The 25,735-nt window shown below is 39.2% G+C and overlaps 1 protein-coding gene across 1 annotated transcript in view; it reads left to right on the top strand.

Moving 5' to 3' along the window:
* Positions 1-25,735, top strand: part of ZDHHC14 (zinc finger DHHC-type palmitoyltransferase 14) — a 515,017-nt gene that overhangs the window by 337,335 nt on the left and 151,947 nt on the right. The gene's annotated exons all lie outside the window — the stretch shown is intronic.

Genomic DNA, 25,735 nt, shown 5'->3' with positions numbered 1-25,735 from the left:
TTGTCTGAAAATGGCCATTATCAAATCATAATGCCTACCCAGATGAGGAACTGTAAAGGCCTCAGGCATCAGTAGGAGTCTTTAGCAGCTGCCTGCAGTTTAGACCTGCATATCAATTTCCACCTTAGAGGATCTGCTGCTGTATTATAAGGTGAATAGGAACTGGGGGTATTAAAATTTGGATTAGTGGTTCAGCCAAAATGTTCACCTTTCCTTCTCTTTCTTTCTCATTCTCTTTTTCATTTTAATAAACTTGCTATCTCCATCTTTTGTTGGTAAACTATATAAAAATGCAAATGATCCAGAATCCAATTAATTTCTGGAAGGTTGCAGCTGTTTTGGGCCCTATTCACAAAGACATGTGGTGTGCGTGCATTTGTGTGTGTATATGCATGTGTATGCATCTGATTGCTAAGAAAATCAGGACTTATTATTGAAGCCTTGACTCTCAAAATTTGAACTATTGTTTATTGCCAGCACTGATGCAAACAGATAATTTCCAAATTGTACTTCACGTTTATTAAAGTGGTAGAAAATGTGGCTAATTTCAGACAAAGCTAAGAGAAAGTGGAGCTTGAGAGCTGAAATAGGAGATCTGGGAAATCTGTTTCTATTACAACAAATAAAAGTTTATCTAATATCTCAAAAAGCATTAATTACTGTGAGGCACAGGTGAACACACTGTGGATTTCTTCATTGGTTTTGTCATTCTTCATTGCTTTGTTCTAATGCTGTGACTTGTTTGGCTTCATTTCATGTTTTGTTGGTTTGGTGTCAGTTTTTGTTGTTGTTGTTGTTTGTTCTTTGTTTTGCTCATGTCTGATGTGTAGTTGTGAAACTGAGACCATTCTGAGAATATCTTTCATTATCCCAGCTCATGCTTGGAACAAGAAATTTATCTAGATCAGGCAGTTTGAAGAAATGTATGTAATTCTCCTGTTGCTGCTTGAACTTGAGCAACATATTCAGGACTGATTATTAATCCATATTATATTAAAAGCCTATGTTCATGGCTGCATTTGGAACAAATATCACAGCACACAAAACTACCAACACTGTGACCAGTGTGTCTTGGTCTCCTGTGTGTCTGCCCCCCATAACAATATTATCCATGAGCAACAAAAGCAGTCGTGTCTGATTTTCTGTGATTCGTCTTCCTATGCTCCTTTTTGTCTTCTCTACTATTTAATATGGGTCAAACGTGTATCTGCCAGTGGGATATTAATAATCTCTCTCCTACCTAGTGGAACTCAAAGTAGCTTAATATCTATGAGAACACTCCCCCTGTGTCTTTCTTCCTATTAATTTAAGTTGACCAATTGTACAAAGTTTTTTGCAAAGGAACAGAGCCATGGTTGACAACAGCATGATTGTACATCAGACAGAAATGAGGATGGCTTCTTTAGTTGTAAGTGACCCGGGAATCCTAATTCATTTCTTCTCAAAATAAGCTATTTTTCTTCTAGATTTGTTAGAGAAGCACAGGTATTTCTGAGAGCTGATCTTGCAAATGCTGTTTGTCTTTTTTTATTGTGCTACACGCATTCAGGGAAACTTTAGCCATTATGGAAATCCATGGAACATTTAAGGTACGTACTACAGATGTACATACAACAAGTCCTCCTCGATTCATTATAGTCAGCAATTTCAGCAGCAAGTCCATACAAGGCTAAATTTAACCTCGTGCTGAAAACTTGTGTCAGGTCAAAGCACTATTTAAACACCCCTTGGACTCCAAAAATAGGATTCCGAAGTGGAATTGAAAGCCTTGAGATGGCTTCTAGTACAAGGAAGTATTTTATAAGGAGGAGATGGTTTTTGCCAAGGCTGTGATACTTTTTCTAAATAGTCTAGGAAGTGTTGATCCATAAAGGCAGCAACTAGCTCAGTTTCACTGAGCATGGCAATTCACTGAATAATGTGCTGAGGTGCCTTGATTAATAAGAACAGGCTTCTCTATGGGCAATAAACCCAAGGCTGCTCTCTCCCTGGGAAATAGCCAAAGCTTTTGATCAGATAAGCTAGGTTTTTAAGTTCACTATTTTATAGTGGGAGCTTTTCTTCATTTGGCTTTGTTGTAAATGATAATGCAGAGATAACGTGTATTGGGAGCACTGATAACAGAAAGAATAAGCAGATCTATAGCAAGAAAAATGGGAGAGAGTCTCCCATCTCAAGCACTGTTCTGGAAAGACTGGGCAGAGAGATATCTTGATAAGGTTATGTGTGGCTCAGCAACAACTGCATGTCTTGCTGCCAAAGCAGCACTGTACATTAGAGCTTTGCAGGTGATCTCATCATTACAGAATAAAATCAGCGTGGCAGGCCCTGGGTATAGTCCTTTTGCAGGATGCTTTATTTCCACTGTACTCGTAGTCTCTTTCTACAAAGAGTAGTCAGGGTTCAGGCAATTTCTTCATTCAGAAGCTGTGAGAAAAATCAGTTCTCAGATTAGCAGGTCTGTATAACAGAGGGAGAACTGCCTTGCTGCTTGCCACAGTCTAGTGTACAAAAATTATTTTGTGAATGTATGCAGCATATTACAGAATGGCCAGGGTTGGAAGGGATCTCAAGGATCATGAATCTCCAACTCCCTCGCTGCAAGCAGAGCCACCAACCTCCACGTTTAATACTAGACCAGGCTGCCCAGGGCCCCATCCAGTCTGGCCTTGAACACCTCCAGGGATGGGGCATCCACAACCTCTCTGGGCAGCCTGTTCCAGCCCTTCATCACTCTTATGGTAAAGAACGTCCCCCTGACATCCAACTTAAATCTTTCCTCCCTCAACTTAAAACCATTTCCCCTTGTCCTGCAGTTATCAACCCTTTACAAAGAGTTGATTCCCCTCCTGTTTGTAGGCTCCCTTTAGGTACTGAAAGGCTGCAATGAGGTCACCCCACAGCCTTCTTTTCTCCAGGCTGAACAAGTCCAGCTCCCTCAGCCTGTCTTCATAGGGCAGGTGCTCCAGGTCCCTGATCATCTTCGTGGCTCTCCTCTGGACCCTCTCCAACAGCTCCCTGTCCTTGTACTGGGGGCTCCAAACCTGGACACAGTACTCCAGATGGGGCCTCACAAGAGCAGAGTAGAGGGGAACAATCACCTCCCTGTCCCTGCTGGTTCCTCCTCTTCTGATGGAGTCCAGGATATCATATAGGGTCTTAAAGTTGAGAGGGTCCTGAATGTAATGAATAATAATTTAGAAAAGTATAAATATCAGTTCTATCCAGTGGTGTCATAGAATCACAGAATCATTAAGGTTGGAAAGACCGCTAAGATCACTTAGTCCAACCATAAACAGCAATGTATTTGAATCTTTTATATAGCCCCTCCTAGCTCAGTCTCCTTTCAAATTGAGATCCTTTCTTCTTTCCCAGCTGGATCCATTATCTAAAGTCATTTGGATTTCATTATGGTGAATGCAGTATAAATATTTGTTTAAGAAGAAGACAGCACTAGAACATTTTGGGACAGCCTGAGAAATTGTCATAGATTACTAGAAGGAAATGATCTCTGTTGTAACTCCCTGGAAGGTAGAGGGTGGGAAAGTAACTCTCAGGTATAAGAAATGGCTTGTTAAGGTAATCAAAGAAAATAAGAGATTGATTGATGTGAGCTAAGGAGCTTCATGTATTTCTTAAAGGACCTACTTCTGCTGTTCATTGACTTCTGCCAGCTATCAGTTATCCTCAATCTGTATTGATAAAAGGTTAGAGAAACCTACCACCTCTGAGTCGCACAGCATGCGTTTCTCACTCCCTCTTCTTAGTCAGCCAATCATATTTTGAATAATGCAGATGGGGCAATCTGATAGAAGATAAGATCACACTAAGACCAAAGACCCATCTAGTCCAGCATCTGTTTCTACGTGATGCTTCCTCTTGCTGCTCTTTTACAAGTAGGGACACCTCCCTCTAGAGCAGGTTGCACAGAACCCCACCCAGCCTGGCCTTGAATGCTTCCAGGAAGGGGACATTTGCAACCTCACTGGGCAACCTGTTCCATTGTCTTACCACGCTTGCAGTAAAGAATTTCTTCCTAATATCTAATCGAAATCTACCCTCTTCCAGTTTAAAACCATTTACCCTCACTCTGTCAGTACATATCCTCTCAAAAATTCCTCCCCAGATTTCCTGTAGACTCCCTTCATGTACTGGAAAGCCACTATAAGGTCTCTTCAGAGCTTTGTCTTCTGCAGGTTGCAGAGCCCTCAGCTCAGCCTGTCCTCATAGGGCAGGTGCTCCAGCTTTGCCCTGGTCCAAAAACAGATGCATGTTAAGTGTAGAATGGCTTGAGAGCAGACCTGAGGAGAAGAATTTGTTCTTACAGACCACCTGAGACCACCTGTTTTCCAGGAATAAGTGTATCAACATCCTCTGAGGTAGTTGCTGAGTAGATTTTCTTGAAAGTTCTGAGCTTCAGTTGTCACTCTTTTTGCTTTCCTCTGAAACATCTTATTTTACCTGCATTCTTTTGAAAGATGGAGGTGTTCAGCACAAAAAGAGGCTGAATGATGCTTTCCTGCTGCAACACAATCATTTTCTCTGTTTTGTTCTCAATATGTATCCAAAACATTTCTAACATCTGGTTTTCCTTCTTGACTGCTATTAAGCATTGGCTTGATATCTTCATAGGACTATCTAGCATGAGCCTAGATCTGCCTCCTAAGTGGTAATGATCAATTCCATCATACTAGTATGTGGAGTTGAAGCTGCTCTGTGTGCACTGTTCTCCATTTCTCTATGTTGAATTTCACTTGAATTTTGCCTGCCACTTGATTGCTTAGCCACTTGGTTTCATAAGGCTCATTTATACAATTTTTTTGGTCACTGCTTGTCCTTGCTATCTTGCTATCATCATCAAACTTCTGCGACTCACTACTCACCCACTTTCCCAAGTGATTTATGAATACATTAAGCACCTCAGGTACCAGCTCAGATCTCGCAGGAATTTGAAGGGTGGAACACACAACGTTGTAAAGACTGTCCATTTGGTGTTTGTCTCTGCCTTATCTTTTAACTATTTATTTATCCACGCAGCTGTCTTTCCCTTTTTCCATCACCACTTAGCTTTCTTTAAAAACTTTAGTGAATGATTTTGTCCAAGTCCCTTGGAAGTCCATGTAGATTATGACAGCTGAATTAACATCAGCCATTTATGGGTTTATCTCTAGAGACCTCTTGTAAATTTGAAGGATAGAACTCTTCATTATAAAAGCAATGCTGACTTTTTTTCCCAAGTGAATTCAAGTTATTACTAGTCCTTCCTTAGGCTAATACTGATTTTTCTCAGTAGGTAAACATGATGTCTTCAAAGCTATTCCAACAAACGTTGCTTTAACCTTTATCCAAGAAGGACAGTAATATGTTAGCTGATATATATGTTTTCTCCGTATTGAACCCAGTACTATTTACTGTGTTACAAACCCCACAAGGAAGAATAGATGAGGCAGATGTTGGTTGTATAGCAGTAGAGGTTGAACCTTCCCACCAGTATTCCCTTATGTTATGTTGCCATGTGACAGATGGTAGTAGAGTGGAAGTTTGACAAAACAATATCTTACATGGAAATATGCATGAAGCAAGGTCATTAAATTTTTCCATGAGGAAGAAATGGAATCCACTGACATTCAATGACATTTGCTGAGAGTTGGTAGAGACCAAACAGTAGATGTGAGCACAGTGAGGTGATGAGTGGTGTGTTTCAGCAGTGGCAACATGGAAGACAAGCCACATTCTGGATGGTCATGTAGGTTTTTGAATGTGGCATGTGGGCTCTTGTTTATCACTGATGAATATGCATAGCTAATAGTGGTGATTGTCAAAAAAGAGTGCCTTGTAGTTGAGAATTTGTTCTAGCAAGTAGTATACTTCATATGCTATGGGCTTGGGACAGAGTAGCTGGGAGATGGTACAGAGGAAATGGACTTAGGTATATTGGTCAATGCTTGGCCAAACGTGAGTCAGCAGTGTGCCCAGGTGGCATTCTGGCTTGCATCAGAAATAGTGTTGTCAGCAGGAGCAGGGAAGTGATCATCCCACTGTTCTTGAAGGTACACTGCACTAGTGAGGCTGCACCTCCAGTACTCTGCTCAGTTTAGTACAGTCCCTCACTAGAAGAAAGACTTTGAGGCCCTGGAGTGTGTTCAGAGGAGAGCAACAAAGCTGTGAGGGGTCTGGAGCACAAGTCTTATGAGGAGTGGCTGAGGGAACTGGGATTGTTTAGTCTTGACTAGAGGAGGTTCAGGGGTGACCTTTTTGCTCTCTACAACTGCCTGAAGGGAGGCTGTGCTGAGGTGGGAGTTGGCACCTTCTCCTATGTAACTAGCAATAGGACTAGAGTGAGTGGCCTCAAGTTGTGCTGGGGAGATTCAGGTAGGACAGTGGGAAGTACTACTTATCCAAAAGAGTGGTCAGGCACTGAAACAGGCTGCTGAGGGATGGGGTGGTGTCACTATCCCTGGAGATGTTCCAGAAACATTCAGTTGTAGTACTGAGGGATGTGGTTTACTGGGAGATGTTGGTGACATACGGACAGTTGGACTGGATAATCTTAGAGGTCTTTTCCAACGTTGATGATTCTATGAGTCTGTTACTGTGCTCTTAGTATCTGTTGTAGTTTAAATGGAGATAAATAAGAGGAGTTACTTCTGCTGTGATCCATGTATGAGTACGAGTGAATGAAGTGAAGATATTTAGTATAGTAATGACAGCTTGTTGTCATGTGCTTTGGTGATTCCATGTCAGAGCTGCAGTCCAGAAAAATGGTCATCTTGAAAGTTCAAGTGACTTCTGTTATCACTTACTTTAACAATAAGGCAGTGGTAGAACAGGTGAGGTAAAAATCTACCTAAAATGGTCACTTGCAATCTGTGCACTCTGTTACGCTAAGTATTTGAACTTTACAAGCGCTGTCACTTTATTTATTTACTTCATTTACTTTGCACATAATATGATGCACATAATAGAAATAACCTATTGATTTGCTATGATACAAAGTTTAGCATTAGTTAAATCTACTATCATTGTATTCAGCCTGGCAGGAAAGACATAGGAATACTGGTGAAAAACAACAAAAACAGAAGGGCAGAAGGTTAGTTTTTATTCTGTGTATGTGTGTCACCTTATTAACGTGTCACCTGCTTCTAGGACATAGATTAATTTGCTATTTCAGTGTTCTAACATGCTTACTTTTTTTCCCCTCCTCAAAAGTCACAAAGGAACTAAACATAGATTTACTTAAAATTCTAGGGAAAGAGGCGGTCCTTGCCCTAGACAAAATTGTTCTCTTGATTTTGATAGCATTACCACTAGCATTAAATATAATTTACTTTATCTGATGACAGTTTGCTGAACAAGATCTCAAGTTTTAATAGGATCAGGACATAGATAGTAAGCAGAGAGAAGAGAAAAGCATTGCGGGTGGAATTCATCCCACCCCATTACCCCTTTCTTAACTAAGAACAAATTGAGCACAAATAAGAGATAACGTGGTCTCCAGGAGGTGGGCTGAGTTAGAGGGCAGCAGCGCATCCAGTTTCCAGGCTGGAACAGAGTTTGACACCCTGCTGTATTTCTCCTGGTGCTTTGTTGCCCTGTTGTAGTACAGTTGTGAACTCATTACTCAGATATATGCTTCTCTCTATTCACCATTGCACTCTTAATTACCCTCTAGTTTATGATAGCTAGTGCAGGCTCACGCAGTTCTGAGATTACCTATTCCATAAGCCATCCACTCTTTGCACAGCAGAACCTTTTTTTTTTTATGTATCTCATACTATCATGGGCAAATTTCATAGTACGATAAAGCCCTTCACCAATCAAAACATCTAGTGTTAGAGGAGAAATTGGTTTCTCATTCAGAGTTATGGGACTATTATGACCTCCCACATTACTGCTGGTTCATTTGCAATCAGCTTTTTCATTATCTTTCAGCTACACAGGACCAGAATTATGTTAATTGCCCATTAACTACAGTTGGGTGATTCATTTATTCTTCTAATTTAGAGTATCGAAAATGGATCTAACCTCTATTTTGCTTTTAAAACTTTCTGATACAATGTGTGCCATTGCAAAGGTGAAAGTAAAAAAAAACAAGATACCAAGAAAGCCTTATCCTTCACAGTGCATGGTGTCTCCATGGACAGCGTAAGATGTATTTCTTGCTTCTCTCCACAAGGTGTTCTGCAAGCAATGACAAATAAGTTTATCAGAAGAGTTTATTTCTTCTTACCTCCTTCTCTACTGGAGTAGATTTTCCTCTGTGTGTACTGAAGTTCCTTAATTTTGTTTTTCCCTTTGTAATTTCTGACTATTAAGGAGGGTTGTGCTTCAACGCTTATATCATCCTCTACCTAGAAAAAAAATCAGATAAGATTTCTGTATTGCAATCTTATTGAACATCTGTGGAGTTTGCTGCAGGTGGGTTGTACAGCAAGTATCATCCACAGTACAATTCCAACTTTTTTTTCCTACTGTTGGGATTCTTGAGGTTTGTATTCATTTGTGGGGAAAAAGGGGATAACTGAATATTTTTATTTCAAATGTTTCTTCCTTGAATGTTTCAGGACTGTGGACTTGGGAGTGTTTTCATCTCTATTTTCTATAACAGATTGTAATTTAATTTCAGTTTTCTCCTGTAGCAGAACGTAGGTGTTTGTGATAATTGTTGAAGGCAGAGTTCTCTGTGGAAGCGTAGCATCAGTCCTTCAAATACTTAAGTATAACTTTACTCAAGTGAATTAGCCTAATTGATATGACTCTAGCACTTACATGAATGAATGTATCGTTTAGAAGGATGAACGTATTCATCCTTAACTAATTGCAGACTTGGAAAGAATAACTTTCTACACTTTCCCAATAGACTATTTGTACGATCATAGCAATGCCTAGGAAATTTAGCCAAGGATCCAGGCATGACTTTGTTCAATACTGTACGGGTAAGTAAGAAAGAATGCATGCGGACACTCTGAAGGCTCGTACTCCAAATGTGTTAGGGCAAAGAAATGTGATAGAACAGGCAAAGGGTTTTGGGGACAGGAGGGGCACAAAGTGAAAGTGGGCATTTTTGCCCTTGTGCACTGGAAAGTAGCTGAGAGGGCCCTCAGGTGAGGAACCCCAGAGTGCCTAAAAAGAAGGATAAAAAACAGACTGAAAGTGGGTTTGGGGGAAGCCAGTTGTCCATGTGGGGATGGAGTCATTAAGGCAACTGGAAGGCTTGGGGAATGAAACTTTGAATTACAACAGGAGGAAAAAATGAAGGTCTCTGATATTTTATTGTAGGCAGGGCAAGATTTCTTGACTGAATTGTTATCTTTCATTGGACCAGTTGGAACTGGAAGAATTGGCTGAGATTCTGGGGGCAAGAGTGCACCAGAAGAATTGAACAAAAAAGTTGACAACTGAGCATGACAATTTCTTTCTTCTTTTTTGGAGTTCTTGTGGAAGTAAAAGTAGGAAGTAGTGCTGGAGTATGAAAGAAACAAATAAGTAGTATTTTCATTTATCATGTTGGAGTGATTTAAAACTACTTCTGTGACTATTAGATTACAAATACTAAACACTTTAAATAGAGAAATGAAATAACACTTTTTGTGTTGCAGTGACAGTCTTTTTTAGCTGATAGACAAATGTATTTATGAAACACATCTAAATTCCCCAAATTATACCAAATTCTGTCTTTTGTTTTCACCCTTTTTTTCCTCCCTTTTTTAGTAATTTGGCTTACCTTCTTTTGCTTTTTGCATGCTTTTGTTGTCAATCTTTCTCTGACATCTTTTTTTCAATTAACTCCTAATTTTCCTTCACTATCCACTCTTAAGCTTTGATTTTGTAAGCCCTTGTACAAGACTGTTCACCCTGAAATCAACAGTGATTTTGATATATGGGCAAATTAAGTGCTGCAGGTTTAGGAATAAAATATCACTGACCTGGATATTAAACCTTAGTGTTTCAACAGATCTTTTTCTGTCTTAGAAACACCAGAAGTGCGTAAACCTTTATTATTCTGAATGCTGAAGGGGAGCATACACAGCCAATTGAATTTTTGAGGGTTTTTCAAATCAATATCTTATCAGAAAGACACAGAGCAGAAATCCATTTCATGCTGTATTCTCATCTCCACAGGTTGCACTGTGATTCATGTTTTATCATGATTTTGCAGTATGGCAAAAACCACAAGATCAGTGAATTTGATAGTCAGTGTCGCAAAACCATACATAAAATTCACTGATTTGTTCTCTACTCAGTCAGTCAGATTCTACCCATTACCATGAATTCCATCTATGGAAAGCAGGTGTGACAGAGTGAAAAATCTCACACAGTTATGGGTGCGCTCCTGAAGCCCGGAGGTTAATTCAGCATCTTAAAACATGGCTGCTGATTTCAGCATCCCTTTGACTTCTGTTTATGTAGTAGCCCTTCCCCAAACCCGTTTTTTTTCATCTCCTAATCACAGATGTCATCTTGGAGAGGGTGGCAGCCTTGTAGATCAGTCGTCCGTGTGCTGTGACTGGAACATTCAAACTGTCTGCCTGCCTTCTAGTATCTTTGTATTGCGTGGCACTCAGCTGTTTGTAAAGTTAAGCACTATCACATTGGAAAAACAAATTTAGACAAATGAACAGCTAGAAGAAAGGCTACACAGGCAAGCAGAGTAGCTCCAGCACAGCTCAGCCTCTATACGTAGGCTGCTTTCTTCCAGGTACCATATACTAATGCAACCAGATAAAATGACTGAAAGGATGAAACTGCGAAGATGAATTGTGGTAGAAGAATTGGTTTCAGGAATCATAATAATTGAGTTATCTTCCTGCTCCCCTTTCCTAAAAAACAGGAGCCTCAGGCACGTGTCTGCTGGAACACGCATTGTCTCATTGATTTTACACACACACATATACACACAGTGTTCAACACCTTCCTATTTGAGGTCCCCTTCTCTGATTGGGATTGATTTAGAAGCTCCTAATTTGTCTGTATTTAATCAATATCTTAATACTCCTTGCATTCTAAAATATGCAGAATGCAAGATACAGATGGAGTTCATGTCAACTTTGCTTCTGGAATATTAATTATTTCATTGCTGATAATTTTTATTTAAATATGTAATCTTAAATCTTGACTTAACTTTTTAATATGGTACTTTTCCATATTTTTTAAAATATTCAGAGTTGAACGATTGGATGATGAGTTCATCTACCTTTGAACTAATTAGAAGGGAGAAGTCTGAGATTCCTAGCTTTTGTAAAAGATGCAGTAGAAAGTATTTTTTTTTTTTTTTTTTTTTAGAGATGCAATCACTTTTTTTTTTTTTTTTTTTTTTTCCACATACGAATGCTACCCTCTGCTGGAAAGCTGATACATTACAGCTTAATATTCAGCATTACTCTCTGAATGACCTCCCGGTCTGACTGCAGGTGACAATGGCATAGGTTTACCATCCCGCTGCCCAGCTTTCCTTGCTCTGAATGCCAGCTGCAACGGTTCCCCAAGCTGCCCTACCTGCAAAGATATGGCATTTGAGAAGTACCTCTGGCTTCTTTGCAAGGCAAACAAAGCATGAGGTGGTTATCTCTCATGGGGGTTGCTAAATTTGATTCTGTGTCTGGCAGGTAGCATGGCTGCCTGCATTTTTCTTCTGAGAAGCAAGTCTTTGCTGTGCCAAGGGAGAGTGGTTCTGGGAGAAGAATGGAGGTGACACTGCATGTGGCCCTTCATCTCAGCCCTGCACTGTCAGAACAAGCTGATCCAGATGCTTGCTTTCCTGCATCTGATGTTTACTTGCATTGAAGGGACATACTTGGATCTGAATTCACTTCTAGTTTTCGTTCTTCTCCCTTAGAATATTTCCAGTCTGTCCTCATGGCAGCCTACTATTTTGAGGGTGACTGACTAGTCTGGAAGAAAGGAGATGAGTGGACTTAGATGTAAGATTAACCAGCCATTGGAATATCTGTCTGACACACAAAGGTTTCACTGTTCCCAATTTAAGTCTAAAACGACATTTCAGTTATGGTGTAGAGGGTAAGAATAGAGTACAGCCATGAGAGAATGTAATGCAACGTAACCAACATACCAGAAAGCCAGAAGAAAGTGTAATTTACGCCAAGTTGTGCTACCTTGATGGATTAGACCAGCAGAATATATTAACAAACGACGCTTCTATAAGTTCCTGGTGGCATCTGCTATAATTTAATGTGTAATTATGCCTTTAGTATTGAATAATAAAGGATGGTTTAAAAAGCTGAAGAATGTATCTCAGAATTAGTTATCTCTATTGATCCCAATTATGTTTCAGGAGAGTCCTGTTGGTTTGGGTTTTTTTTTTCTCCTTTTAATAAAGGAGTATTTCAATCTGGTTTACAGACTTTGTAAGCAGAAAGGCTCTAGTGCCATCAGCCATATTAACCACCCTGCTGCAATATGAATTTCTCATATTGGGCAGAAATAAGGCAGGATATTTACTATGTAAGGACTCATAACATGAAAAGGTACAAAATTCTTGTTTGTATTTTCAGATGAAAATTCAGTTTCTGTTTTTGCTGTAACCACAGAGCAGTCCGCTTTGTTGCAGGATTCAGATCTGATATTGAATCAGCCTGAGTTGTTTTGTTTACCACAAAGCCTATGTGACATTTGTCATCATAAAATGCACAAAATATGGCAGTTGCTAGTTTGTAAATAAAAATTGATGGGGATTAAGCCACAGGAAGAAATATGCTCTATAATTAGTAGGAAAAAGTAGAAATAATTCTACTTTAGAGCAGAGAAAATTTGCTCCCCTTATAGCTTTGTTATTAGTAAAAAAGCAAGTGCTCCTGTTATTGCTGTCAAAGTTTTTGTTATCCTTTGATTTATCAAAGTATTGAAACATGACTACTTACACCACTCAAGACTGACTAACACTTGCAAAGAATCAGTAGATTCAAAAACTGAGGGATTACTTCTATGGTACGAAAGATGCTTTTCAGGCCTTTTAAGTGTAACTTAAATTACTGTGAACATTTCATAGTGTTTTAAGCTGTGGTGAATCTTGAGCCTTATTTGTTTATCTTCAAATAAAGATAAGACTGCATTATAGTGTTTTGTTGCCAATTGTATAAGGGTATTCTGGAACCTCAAGTACACATCAGGTAAAGAAGTATATTTCACAACACCCTCAAAATTTAGTAATGCACAGATGATTGATGAAAATAATAAAAAGTAATAGACATACTACATTAATGCAGGATTATAATGGGATCAAGAATGAAGAAGCGTTTTTAATAAAATATTAGAGGAAGTTAGAATAGGAAACCTATTTTTTGTTTAGTGTTCAGTTTTTCCGGGGGGAAAAATTGGATTAATTTTATTTGAGAGTGTAGTTTCGTGTGTGTTTGCTATGGATATATTCATAGCCTTTTAGCACAGACATTTGATTTCACACCTAGCCTGAAAATAAGCACATTATTATTATTATTATTTTAATTCCGAGGCAAAATACATATTAGTATTAAAGCCAGACCAGCTTATACAAGTACAGGATCTCATCACAATTATAATATTCTATTGTTTCACTCCCATTTTGTTAAAATATCTCTTGAAGCAGTGTTGTGGTTTTTTGTGTGTGAAAGAAAGATAAATGCACTGATTTAATAAAAAAAAAAAAAACAAAAAAAAAACATCAGATTTCAGTACAAATGGGCAGAAGTTAGCTATGAATACACTGAGGCTGGAAATCAGAAGACAAATTCCAGTTAGGAGGGAAGCCTATTGGAACAGCTTTCCCAAAGGAGTGAGAGTAGTGAAAATAGAGGCAAAAAAATCCCTGATTTAGGAAATATGGAATATAATGTGGCCCTTGCTAACACAGGGTCTTGAGAACCCAGGAGGTTTCTTCTACTGCTGTGTTCCTAGAAATAGCGTGTAGTTGTAGTTGACTGTAAATTGCCCTGAAAACTCTCTGAAAGAAAGATAGTTCTAACATTTAATCTTGGCACCATGTTTCGTAAAGTTTCCATCTGCATCACTTTCTATATGTAGCCACTTCTCTTAGAACGATATTAGAACAGCTTTCTGGCATCCGTGGATCTTGGTATCTACCCTTAGAACCACAGCTTAGACCACTGAGTTATATAGACCATAGCATCTGACAGTACATATGTATATCCTCATTACAGAAGTTTTCTCTAAAATGACTTGAGGTATTTGCTCCTAATGGTCACTATTTCAATATCAGAAGAGAGCGGATTTCTTAGATCTGTATGGAATGGTGTCCTGTGACTGAGTTGACCATACTTCTTCCCTTGGATTTCCTGATCGACTTTGAATCCCATTAGCACCATTGGAACCCAGCTATGGAACCTTATCTATCAGTGATCCTTTTTCATCGTGTAAAGTACAAAATGATGAATGAGCTGCCTTTTTGGTTCTGGAAGGTACTGGCAGAAGCACCCCTGGGAATGATACAGAATAATCTCTTGCTCTGAAACTGCATCAGCTATAAAACCTTGATCTGGATATTCGTTTCCTCCTGTGGCCCATTTTGTGGTGGTTGCAAGATAGATAGTAAGATGGAGCCTATCTTTATATCGTCTTTCTTCTTCCCATCTGCATTCTAACAGATTTGAGCAGGCCTAAAGGTCACTCTGCATGTAGCCACAGTAGCTTTTTAAAAATCTTTGAGTGTTAATCCAGCTCTGTACTGCTTTACATTTGCATATTTGCTTAATCAGAAGTGTGTAAGGTCAGCACGGGAGCTTCATTAAGATATTCATGGCTAAAATTGCTCTCCTCATCACTTCCCTTACAACTCTCAGCCAAGCTCTGCACAGGTTGCAGACCTCCCTTGTGCCCCTGCTGGGAGTGGCAGCAGGGATAAAAACAGATGCATAAATAAGTGGGGTGGCTGGAATGTTCCAGCAAGCAGGGGGTCTGAGAAGCTTGTATTGTGCTAGCCATGTTTTAATTTGTGCTCTGTTTTCTTGAGAAAGCACCATGAAATCTATTAAAGAAAGTAAAAGAACAAATCTGCAAAGCTAAGGCATGCAGGTTTGGGGGAGCAAATTGTGTCGTAGGAATTTTAACTGTTAGACTGTAATGATGCAAGAATTCAGTGATCACTGTTCTGGGGAGTTTGTTCCATGCTCATCATCCTCTGGTGAAGAACCTCTTCCTAACACCCAGCCTGACCTTCCCCTGACACAGCCCCATGCCATTCCCTCATGTCCTGCTGCTGTGACAAAAAAGCAGAGCTCAGCACTCCCCCTCTGCTGCAGGAGCTGCAGCCAACAGAGGGCTCCCCCTCAGCCTCCTCTGGGCTGGATGAACAAACCCAGGGACCTTGGCCTCTCCTCATACATCTTGCCATACAGGCCTTTCATCACCTCTGTAGCACTTCTTCAGACACTGGAAAGGATGCAGATGGTGGCCTTTCTAAAGACGTTGGTCTTACTGGGGCCTTCTGTTCTTCCATGTTCTTCACCCACTGCAAACACCCATTTCTTCTTTCTTCTGCTGTTTCTACCCTTGTTTCTGCTACCAGCCACAGGTGCAGAGCCTAATTGCCTAAATATTTTACTTCAAAAACAAGAGAATTTAGATTTGGGGTTAATAAAACGGTAAAAGATATATTAATGGAGACAACTGCCTGCCTATTTTAGGAAGATTAAAACTTATTAATGTCAGGAAGCATTCTGCTGCAGTGTATGTTTGACCTCCTTTACCTCTACCTATCATATGGGAGGCACGCACCCCATATGTTCTATTTGGCTGGCAGGACAACAAATAGCATTCTGAAATACTTCCCTTACTTGTTATACTGTTAACGCACGTTGACTTCTATCACAAGATACAAAATAGCAGAAAAACTATTTCAGGGCAAGTGCAAGTAGTATTGTATATATATTTCATACTCAAATTTTTCCTTACCACATTATAACCAACCCATTTCTTTTGTGGCAGCTTGGAGCTATTAAAGCTAGCTAAGGCTTTCAACTTTATATTTCAAAATGAATAGGTGCTCCAGGGGTTACAGCTACTGCCCATTAGGGATACTGCAGAGGCTATTTTGCAAGGGTGTTTAAATACTATTTTGTCAAAGTAGGAAAACGCCAGTAGAAGCTTTCAATTCCAATTTTAAGAGGATGCTACAGGCACTGTGGAGGTAATGTAAGAAAACTTGTAATTCCCATTAGTAGAGTTAAGAGGAATTACAGAACATACATGTAGAAAGCTGAACATCTGCTACGGATGAGAAGGCTTTTTAAATGGAAAGTGTAATAATGCTAACAGATTGCCAGCAGGATGATAAAAATAAAAAGTAAAAGTTAATTCCAGGCATTGTATTATAAGATGAGACTGTAGTGCTCATCCCATAATACTTTGGTCAGATTTATTTTTCAAAATGACTTTCTGAAAATTAATTATTGTGTCTCTGCCACTGTCATGTCTTTCTCCCCTCCTTACCACTCACTCTTGCTCAGTTCAGCCTTATGTTCCAGCATATCAAGCTTTCCTTTCATTGAGGCTTCACTGACTACAGAAGTTTTCGTAAAAGTGATTAAAGCCTGCAGAATTTTGCTCAATGTAAACACGCAGAACTGTAATGAGTTTTCCTGTTTATTAGGGTCATGATTTTTACAGTTAAAGGCTCCATCCAGGTCTGTCTTCACTAAAGTTATTGTTTGTCTAGCATTTCATTGCTGCTCAAAAACAGACTCCATCTGTGCCCTACCATGTATTCTGTGCCAGCTCAGGGAACTGGGATGCTCTTGGTCAGGGAAACAGAGCAGCTGTGAAATAAAACTCTGGGGGGAAATAGTCTTTCAGTTTGAATCTTCTCTGATTGGCTCTCAGCACAACTGCTGCTGCTAGCTCAGCAGAGGCAGTGGCGAGGTGTATGCAGCTTCATGAAGAGGAGGCTTGGGGGCTGCTTTTCCCTACAGCTACATCCCCTTCAACTAATGTCCTTTTAAAACTAGTAGGAATTTTAATAAGCATTAAGCAAATGATTCAAGATTGGCACATCACTAGAGCGGTCATGAGTACGCTTTGACCCAAACCAACTCATTTGTTAGAACCTAACTTGGAAGTGGTCTATTTTCTTTGGATTTAAAGCAACATGTAATAGGAAAAATCATTGCTCTGGAAGGATTTTTTCTTTGAAAACATTTGGGCTGAAGCTCTTGCAAACAATTGCTGTGTTCATCATTATTGCACTCAATCTCTTTTTGTAATTTAGTCTTGAATTTGAGCAGACAAAGACTACCTGTGAATGTTACCCACTGGTGATCCAAGCACTGCCTCCCCTACCTTTGAGCTGATGCAAGTTCTCTGCATCTGACTAATGAGGCAGATTGGATGAGTTGTGCCTATAGCAGGATCTAGATTTATAAACCTTGATTTTTTTTGCTAAAGAGTTACTTTATAATGATGAGTTATCAACAAATAAAAGTTTTTAAAAATCTGAATAATATACTTTGCCCCTCAATTTCTTTGGTTACAACAGTATTCTTATTGTGCATTTCAGGGATCTCTGGTGATCAACAAGGCACCATGAAATACAGCCAAAAATATTTTTTAAAGGATAAATAGGTAAAAATGGAAATTCTATTGTTGGATACTTTGTAAATTTCTTTTATAGTGGCTCTAGTATACAACACCAGTATCCCTCATACAAGAGGCTCCCCAATTTTTTTTTTGTTTTTGTTTTTTAGAGGGAGCATGGGCTTCTCTATTAAAAAACACAGGCAATAGTGCAATAAGCTGCTTGTGTAAGAAGGGATTTTCAGGAATGTGTCTGTCTTTAGTTTAACGGCAATGGAGCTTACAACAGCTAAGGTTCTGGCAACTCACAAAATTTTCTGTCTGTCTACAGCTCAGCAAGGAAGACAGTTCTGAAATAGAAATCTTTTGATCTCCAAATGACAAGATCTGAATAGTAAAACCCCTCTCGTAAGAAACACAGGCTGTAATTATGGCACATCTATTATTCAAAATGTTCTTGAAAATTCACGTAAAATCTGTTCAAAACAAACTGCAGCATTAGGTCAGGAAGTGGTCTGTAACACAGAGAGTATTTTTTTAATGCATTTCAGGCTTTACTCAAGCAAGCATTTGCTTGCAATAATTTCCGTTGAATACGTAGAGTGTTTGGTCCAAATGGGTCGATCCTTTCCCTGTAAAAATAGATTCTAATTTATTCTGTTTTACTTTATAGAAGATCCCATATGCGTGCAAATTTTCTGAAGAGGCTCAGGTCCTTCTTTTCCTAATCCCTCTCCTCCATGTACAGCTGAGCTATGTTTGTGCCTGACAGTGAGCAAATCTGGCAACACAAATAGCTGTGTTAGCCACAGCTATTATAAAGAAAATTTTGCAATGTAACCATCTTGCAGCCAACATCAAATAACTGAGGAAAACAAGTGAGCTGGAGCTTAGTCATATTTGTTAATTAATGCGTGATGATTTCCAACTAAAATTAATTTAGTGATGGAGTAAAGCATATGGAGTAATGCTTAAGCTTACATCAAAGGCAAATATTGAATACATTAAGATACATTATCTCTACTCTTTCTGGAGTACATTATGTTCTATTAAGACGTGATGTTCTGAATTTCTGCCTGGGCTTCTCTGAGAATTTGTGCAATGGTTCACAAATGCGTTCCCCAGTGCCCTCCTCTGTAGCACTCTTCCAATTCAGCTACCATTTTTTTGTTTCAGAGGAAGCATTAGCACTCATTATCTGTCAGCAGAATAAAAAAGAAAACAAAACAAAACCAAAAAGACCCAATAACACTTTTTTTTTTTTTTTTTAAGATGACACATCTTTCTTGGGTGATGCTTCTGATGTTATCAGTAGGAAAAGCCTTCAAAGAAAATGAGTATCAAGCCTGAAACATTACATAATGCTGAGTTGAAAGACAAAGTGTTTTCTGGAATTCTAAATTTTTTTAAGCAGCTGCCTTTAAGTGAACACAGCCATCACTGTTATAAAATATTCAAAGCCTCATACATATCAAACAGACAGAGTTACTAGGGCAAACAATCTCATGTATCAGTTAAACAAACATTTGGAATTTTTCCTAAGCCCGCTCTAGGTCCTTAAGACGCTTCTAGTTTTAATAGATTTTATCTAGTGTCCATTTGTTTTCTGTTTTTTGTCTTTTTTTAAGACAATTTCCAACTTTGCAGAACCCTGCTGGCTTTCTGGCAGAGCAGATTGGCATGCAGTTCTGGAAGCCTGAGATTAAAGGACTTCTCTGTGTTAGGTCATTAGCCATTCCACTCACTGTAGTGTAGCTCGTTTTCCCATTCCTAATTGATCACTTCATTGATCAGACATTATGGAGATGGCTTAGTAACCTAAGCTTTAGCTTTGAAATGCAGTAGAGATTGCAATTACCTGAAAGTCTTCAAGGGTGCCTGCAATTTTCAGACAGTTGGAGGCTCAGCTAATCAAAGATTCTGGCTAATGGAAAGGAGAGAGAAGAGCTGTTTCAGCTGGGCTCCCTAAGGCCAAGAGAGATCCAGAGAGAGCACACAAATGTGCCTATAAAATTTTTCCATGCCAAAGCAGGATGCCAGTGCATGTGTGGAGGACGTGCTGTTCTGAAGTTCCCCTGTTCTGAAGATGGGTCAGTGTAACTCAGCACTTGCTGAGCTGTCCCAAGGTTACAGTCATCAGGAGTTTGAAATGGGGCTCAGAGGGCTGTTCTGCCTCTTGGAATCAAATGTTCTGCTTTGTCCCCACATGTACTGTTGGTCTTGCAGGGTCTTGAAATGTAGAGGGGTATGGGGACGTTTGCAGTGTGGAAAGCTGAGGAACGTAGGTGCTCGTGTGTAGAAACTGTCTGGATCCTGTGTCTTTTCCTCTTGGAATATTTTCCAGGGCAAAAACTTTAAGGCAGTCTCAAACAAACTGAATATAATGGCCAATTGGGACTGAGGGAGTGACTGGGACTGAGGTGACAGTGCAGACATGCTGCCCTTGTAGTTAGTATGAATCTCTCTCAGATGCCTTTCTTTTCAGTTTAGGTAAATGTGCCATTAAAAACTGAGGTCTTTTCTCTGGTGTTATAACTCCTACCAAGTAATATATTCTTCACTATCTGCTAATTATTCTCCTACTGCTTGTTAATATACATTATGCTACGGGTCATCATCTACTCTGAAGGCTGGTTTTCAGTGGTGTGCACGTTGTGATATAGAGGATAAGAGATTTCTCTTTGAAGGCAGTTTATAAATCTTATTGGTCTCCTTCATGATGAAAGGCACTATAGATATATAAGAGATCAAAGCTGTATAAAGATCAGTCGTGTTTGTTTGCATGAGCTTTCTTTTTCTGTTCCTTCTGAGGATTTTGAGCTTCAAAGTTTCAGCTTTAAAGAAACTGAAAAGAACCCCACAAAAGAACCCCTAACAACCCACCACACTGCAGCTGGTTTGAGGTCAGGCCAGCCAACTGCTATACAATTTTGACCCAGACTCACACCCTCTTTTTCAACGTTCTTCTATCTACCAGTGATAGCTGGCTCAGAGAAAACCTGTGGTGTTTTTAATGACAGTGATGGCCCAGAGCAGTAAGTTTTGGAGAGGAGGAATGTTGCTTAGCAATAAAGGGGGAAAAGAAGTTTAACTCAAAACATAAGTGTTTCTATTGTGACTTTTCAGTCTGCTAGCAATATGATTATTCATTTGTGAGTATACATTAGCAATTGGCCTAAAAACATATGCAGTTAATTATACTGTTTCTGGTGCTTTTTTTTTTCTTGCTTTTTTTTTTTGGTATGCTTTACATTGAAATTCCGAATTCTTAAACATTTGATTTAAGTGCAAAGTATGCTTCTTTCAATGTCTGTAGGAATTGGTAGCATAAATTTAGTGCATTCATTGAAAAGAAGTGGCTGCATGCCATGTCCTGTGATATTAGGGTACTGTTTAGCATAAAGTGGTCTGTGATATGTGAGCTTTTATTTTTCAGCTGAACAAGTGCAAATTATTTTTTTTCAACATAGAGTGTTCTCATAAATGACATCAAAATAAACTTGTGACCCACAAAAATACCTTTTAAATGAGAAGCATACTGTGGTCACATACAGATAGACATATTACATCATGTAATAAGCCAAAATTAAAAATAAATTTTAAAAAAATAAACAACAAGAAGGGAAAGTGACCCTGCCTGCTCAGTCCAAAAATCCTTCTCCTTTAAAGTGCTGCAAAAGGAGTGAGTCAATATTATTTGGTTAACTGGCAGTACAAGGATCCAAAATCCACACATCTAAAGTCACTTATCCTTTTTTCCCCATTCTATTTAAAGCAAAAATAATCTAAATTAAAGGAGAAGTACTAAGAACTGGTATGGATCTATGTAGGTCTCTGTAGAGTAATTTAGTATGAAAGCGATGAGCCAGATCTAGATATATGAGTGAATCCCAGACTTTCTGCATATTATCCACACGCTACTCCAGAGATAAGTCATAGCAAACAATAAAGAAGTTGTGTAGCCAAGCAGAGTAGAGAACAATAACCTGTCTGGTACACTTTATCAATATAAAGTCATAGTACAACAGCCAAGGGAAAGTATAGGAATTGGGAACTGGGTTAAATAAGTTTCTACGGCTTGCAAGACCTCCAGGGGCCATATGGACAAGAAGAATGTAAATAAAGTCCAGTGGTACAGGATTAAAAAAATTCAGTCTTCAATGGAAAAATGTTTCTTTTTAAGGATAGCAGAGGAAATGTTTCCATACTAGAAGAATCCAGCCAACCATGAAAGCAAATGTTTCCAATCTCTGTTATTTGCTCTACTTCTATATGTATACATTTAAGGAAAAAGCACAAAATAAGAGCAAAGCAGGAAACATTAAGTCCCAGTTTAGGACAGTAGGCATTGGTTATCAACTTAAACAGAAAAGAAACAAACAGCATGTATGTATCTGTTGTGCTTGGCCTAACAACTGTACAAACCAGTAACAGCTGCCTCCCTATCAGGAGAGAGAAGCCTTGCACCCCTGCATGGGTGCAAGCACAGAGGTGGGTCCTGGGGACAAGAAGGATGCATAAGGCTGCTGCAGAAAGGTTTTCATCCCCTCCTTGCTCTATCAGTGTGTCTGCAGGTGCCAGCAGCCTTTCCTGAGACCAAACCTCTCAGGGCATTAAGAAACTCTCACATCTCTGGAGTTGTAGATTTTATAGCCATATGATGCCATTGTGAGCTTCCACAAAACACATCCCTGAAAAGAGATTTCAGTTCCCGCTCTATGCAATCCATACGAGTCCTCTCGCTTCACTGCCATCTCTCCCCTATCCACACTGAATCCAATCTGGAGGAATTGGAGAAATAGCAGAGGGCTGTGGGACCATCACCACTTTTGTAATGGGCAAATTCAGGTGGCAAGATTCAACTTTGATTTAGTTTCCTCGTCCAATCCGTAGAGAGAAGGGTTAAAATACCAGAGGTAAATTGTGAGAGGCCTTATTCTGTTGTCCATATTTCTGTGTGTCAAAAAAAAAATGTTCTCGTGGTTTTACCTTATTCTCTGGTGTCACTTTCTCAGTGGTTAAGTACTGGTACAAGGCACTGTAATCAATGCTGACATTCAAAAAGTAAATGCTTGTCTTATCATACATAACCTGCTGAAGGCAGTTCTGCCTTCTCACAGTTGTTATTTTGCAGTTTCGGGCTAGAACTGTTCCCAGACCCAAAGTGTTAATTGTTAATTGTTAGCTTTGCTGACAATCAGGAACACACATCAAACTGGAAGGAAAGCAGGATTCTCAGCTGCCAGACTGATGAATAACTGAACCGTTCTCATGAGTATCCAATAATAGCAAAACTGCTTTCATATAAATGTGTTCAACCACACATAAAAGGATGATTTTTGGACGTGGAGGATTAAAACTTTCTCTTACACTTTCAGTATTACAGTCTACAAAAGCCGATTTCTCTGCTTCTTTCCAGAATTCCAGGATTAATCTGTGAGTATGCTTGACTAAAGTCTCTTCAAAAAGCTTTATTTAGATGTGAAAGGAAAAACAACTTGTCTCATTTGCTCTGGTCTAAGCTTCTATTGCTCAGCGCCCATGAATTGCATTGCGTATAGGGAAATAATGTCAATTTTGTGCCTTCAACATTTGTGAAAAATGTCACCCTGCTTAATAGGTTGATTAAAACTCTATATGCTCCAGAAAATAAATATGGTTGTTTATCATACTTGCCCAAGATAATGACAGTAAAGAAGGTTGAAATGCTGTATGATTTCCTCTCTTCTGCATCCAGGGACATTCAGCACACAGATGGTGTTCCACATAAAGGATTGAGTTAACTGTTAAACATTTTTTCTTCCCATTAGCTCAATTAACAATATGCCCCTGCTATTAACAAAATAGACAAATCACAGAAAACTTGTCAGCTTAATCCTGACTGCTAAAACAGACCATTAGCCCAGATGGGATTGTTTCCTGGCCTATCAGGCTCAAAACATCTAGAAATTTTGCAGCCACCAGCCCAGACTCCGGCAGTGTTGATTCAGCTCTTCAGCCTTAATTGATTTTCAGACACTTAACTCTCCAGAGATTTTTGAATGGCAGCTTAAATATTGAAAGCTACTCTTCTCTGCGTGTATGCTAGGTCACCTGAATTTTCAGAAGTGATGAGCTCTGAGGAGCCTTAAGTCAGCAGATGCCATCAGTGACAAAAATCACGGCAAAAAACCCCTGAGACACTTTTGCCAGAGGGGGCAGTGTAGCAAATAAAGCAAGCATTTCCAGCTTGTTTTCATTTGTCGCCTTCTGCAGCAAAAGCACTCTTGCAGACCTTGGGGCTGGTGGCGTTGTGGAGGCTTCCATCCTAACCATGAGAAGGGAGCTCTGCCTGCACATCACTGCTTCCTGCATAGCTGTGCCTATTCTGCTCTCTTCATCTCCATTTTCCCACATCTCCTTTTGCTTCTATGAAATACAGTAAGAAGGGAGCTTATTAATAGTATCAGCCTATAGGCTAATTTTAGCAACACACGTGACCTCTGCTATTCTTATAACTAATTGTGATCAGAAAGTTGGTGAAAAACACTGTAAATGAAACACAGCAGCCTGCTCAAACTCGTTACGCTGCGAAGGCTGCTCTGAAAGAAGTGCCTCCTATTTTATAATGTTGGCCTAGGCTTCAAAGGCAGATGTCGATGCTATGGCAATAGAGGTTGAAACTTCCTGTCAATATTCCATCACTTTTTTTTGCTGCGTGACAGATGGTGCCTGACACGGAAGAGTGTATAAAGCTAAACTGTATCACTGGATTCCTCTCTGTGGAAAAAATAGCACCCACTGATGTTCATCAGCACTTGCTGAATGTTCATGGAGATTAACAGTGAATGCGAGCACAGTGAGGCAGTGGGTGGTGTGTTTCAGCTGTGGTGACAGTAGCAGTGGGTCATCTCCACTGGTTCAAATTGTTACGAGAGTAGCATGCAGGCTCTTGCTCATTGCTGGCAAAAATACATGGCTAATGGTGGTGACTGTTGACAAATAGTGTTTCGTAGCTGAGAAACTGCTCTATCAAATAGTGTTATTATGCTCTTTGTATCTGTTGTAGTTTCCATGGAAATAAACAAGGAATCATTATTTTTAGAGTAACTCATGTACATTACCCAGTTTTAATTGCAGGGCTGCAAGCATCTCATTATTTAGCATAACTCTTTGCACAGGAAAAGCTGATAATGAACCTCCTCTTCCATTGTTTTATTCTCGTACTCCCTTGATGAGGAAAGAAAGTAAAAGGTAAGATTTTTTTTTAAATAAATGAGCCATTGAGTAGTCGCTAGACCCATCGACTTTTTGCTTCAATGTCTACTTGCAGAATTTAAGTCTTGAAACCTGATTCATTTATTTATTTATTTTTGTCTGTTGCTGTTTGCTCAGTTGCATTAACTACACACATTAAGGTATCTAGCTACTACTGATATACTATGTGCTTTTTCCTTCTATCTGTACAGAGAATGGCACATTTTCTAATGTTTTGTTGCGGTTTAGGGTAACTGTGCTAAAAGTTTTCATAAAAAGAGCAGTATTCATAGCTGACAAAATTTTCACCTAGTGAAGAAGAGTTGCACAGTGCAAAGATTAAAATTCTTGTGGATTTCAGCATGAGACTTGATTTACTTTTAAATTATGACTGTACTCTTTTATATGAGACTTTATCTAGAGAAAACCCATTTATAGCCAAAATCACACAATAGAGCTTGGAATAATATGATGATCTATGAATTTCTCATTCTTTGGAAGATGTCTTATGCAAAGCCTTTTATCTTAGCACTGGTTTACTACATCATTCTGTATGTGTACTGTATATGTGATTCTGTTTTAAAGGTTTGTTTGCAAATTTCACTAGTTTCTATTTTTTTTGAAAAAAAATAATCTGATAAGGCTGTACAACTTGGGGCACTACCAGATTTAATTCATACTGTGTGCTGTATGGGAAATTTTTTATTATATAGTCAAACCAATATAGTGGTTAACTGTTACCAGAAGTGACAGCTCTCTTCTGCCAGGGCTAATACTCATTCAGCCTTTAGAACTTGAAAGTGCTAGAAAACTACTCATTTTTCTTAAGGATTGCTTCCGAACTGTGTTCTCACACAGGCACTGTGCTGATGGGAGGCAAGCAAGAGTGACACTTTTCACAGGCAGCTGTCACGGTTCAGATGATTTGTTAAATTCCAGGACTGGTCATTCACTGTAGCACAAAGTAAGTCACTCTCTG

The sequence above is a fragment of the Lagopus muta genome, chromosome 2 (assembly GCF_023343835.1).
Source record: "Lagopus muta isolate bLagMut1 chromosome 2, bLagMut1 primary, whole genome shotgun sequence".
Lineage (NCBI taxonomy): Eukaryota > Metazoa > Chordata > Aves > Galliformes > Phasianidae > Lagopus > Lagopus muta.
The sequence above is the reverse complement of the archived record's forward strand: the minus strand, read 5'-3'. Positions and strand labels throughout refer to the sequence as shown.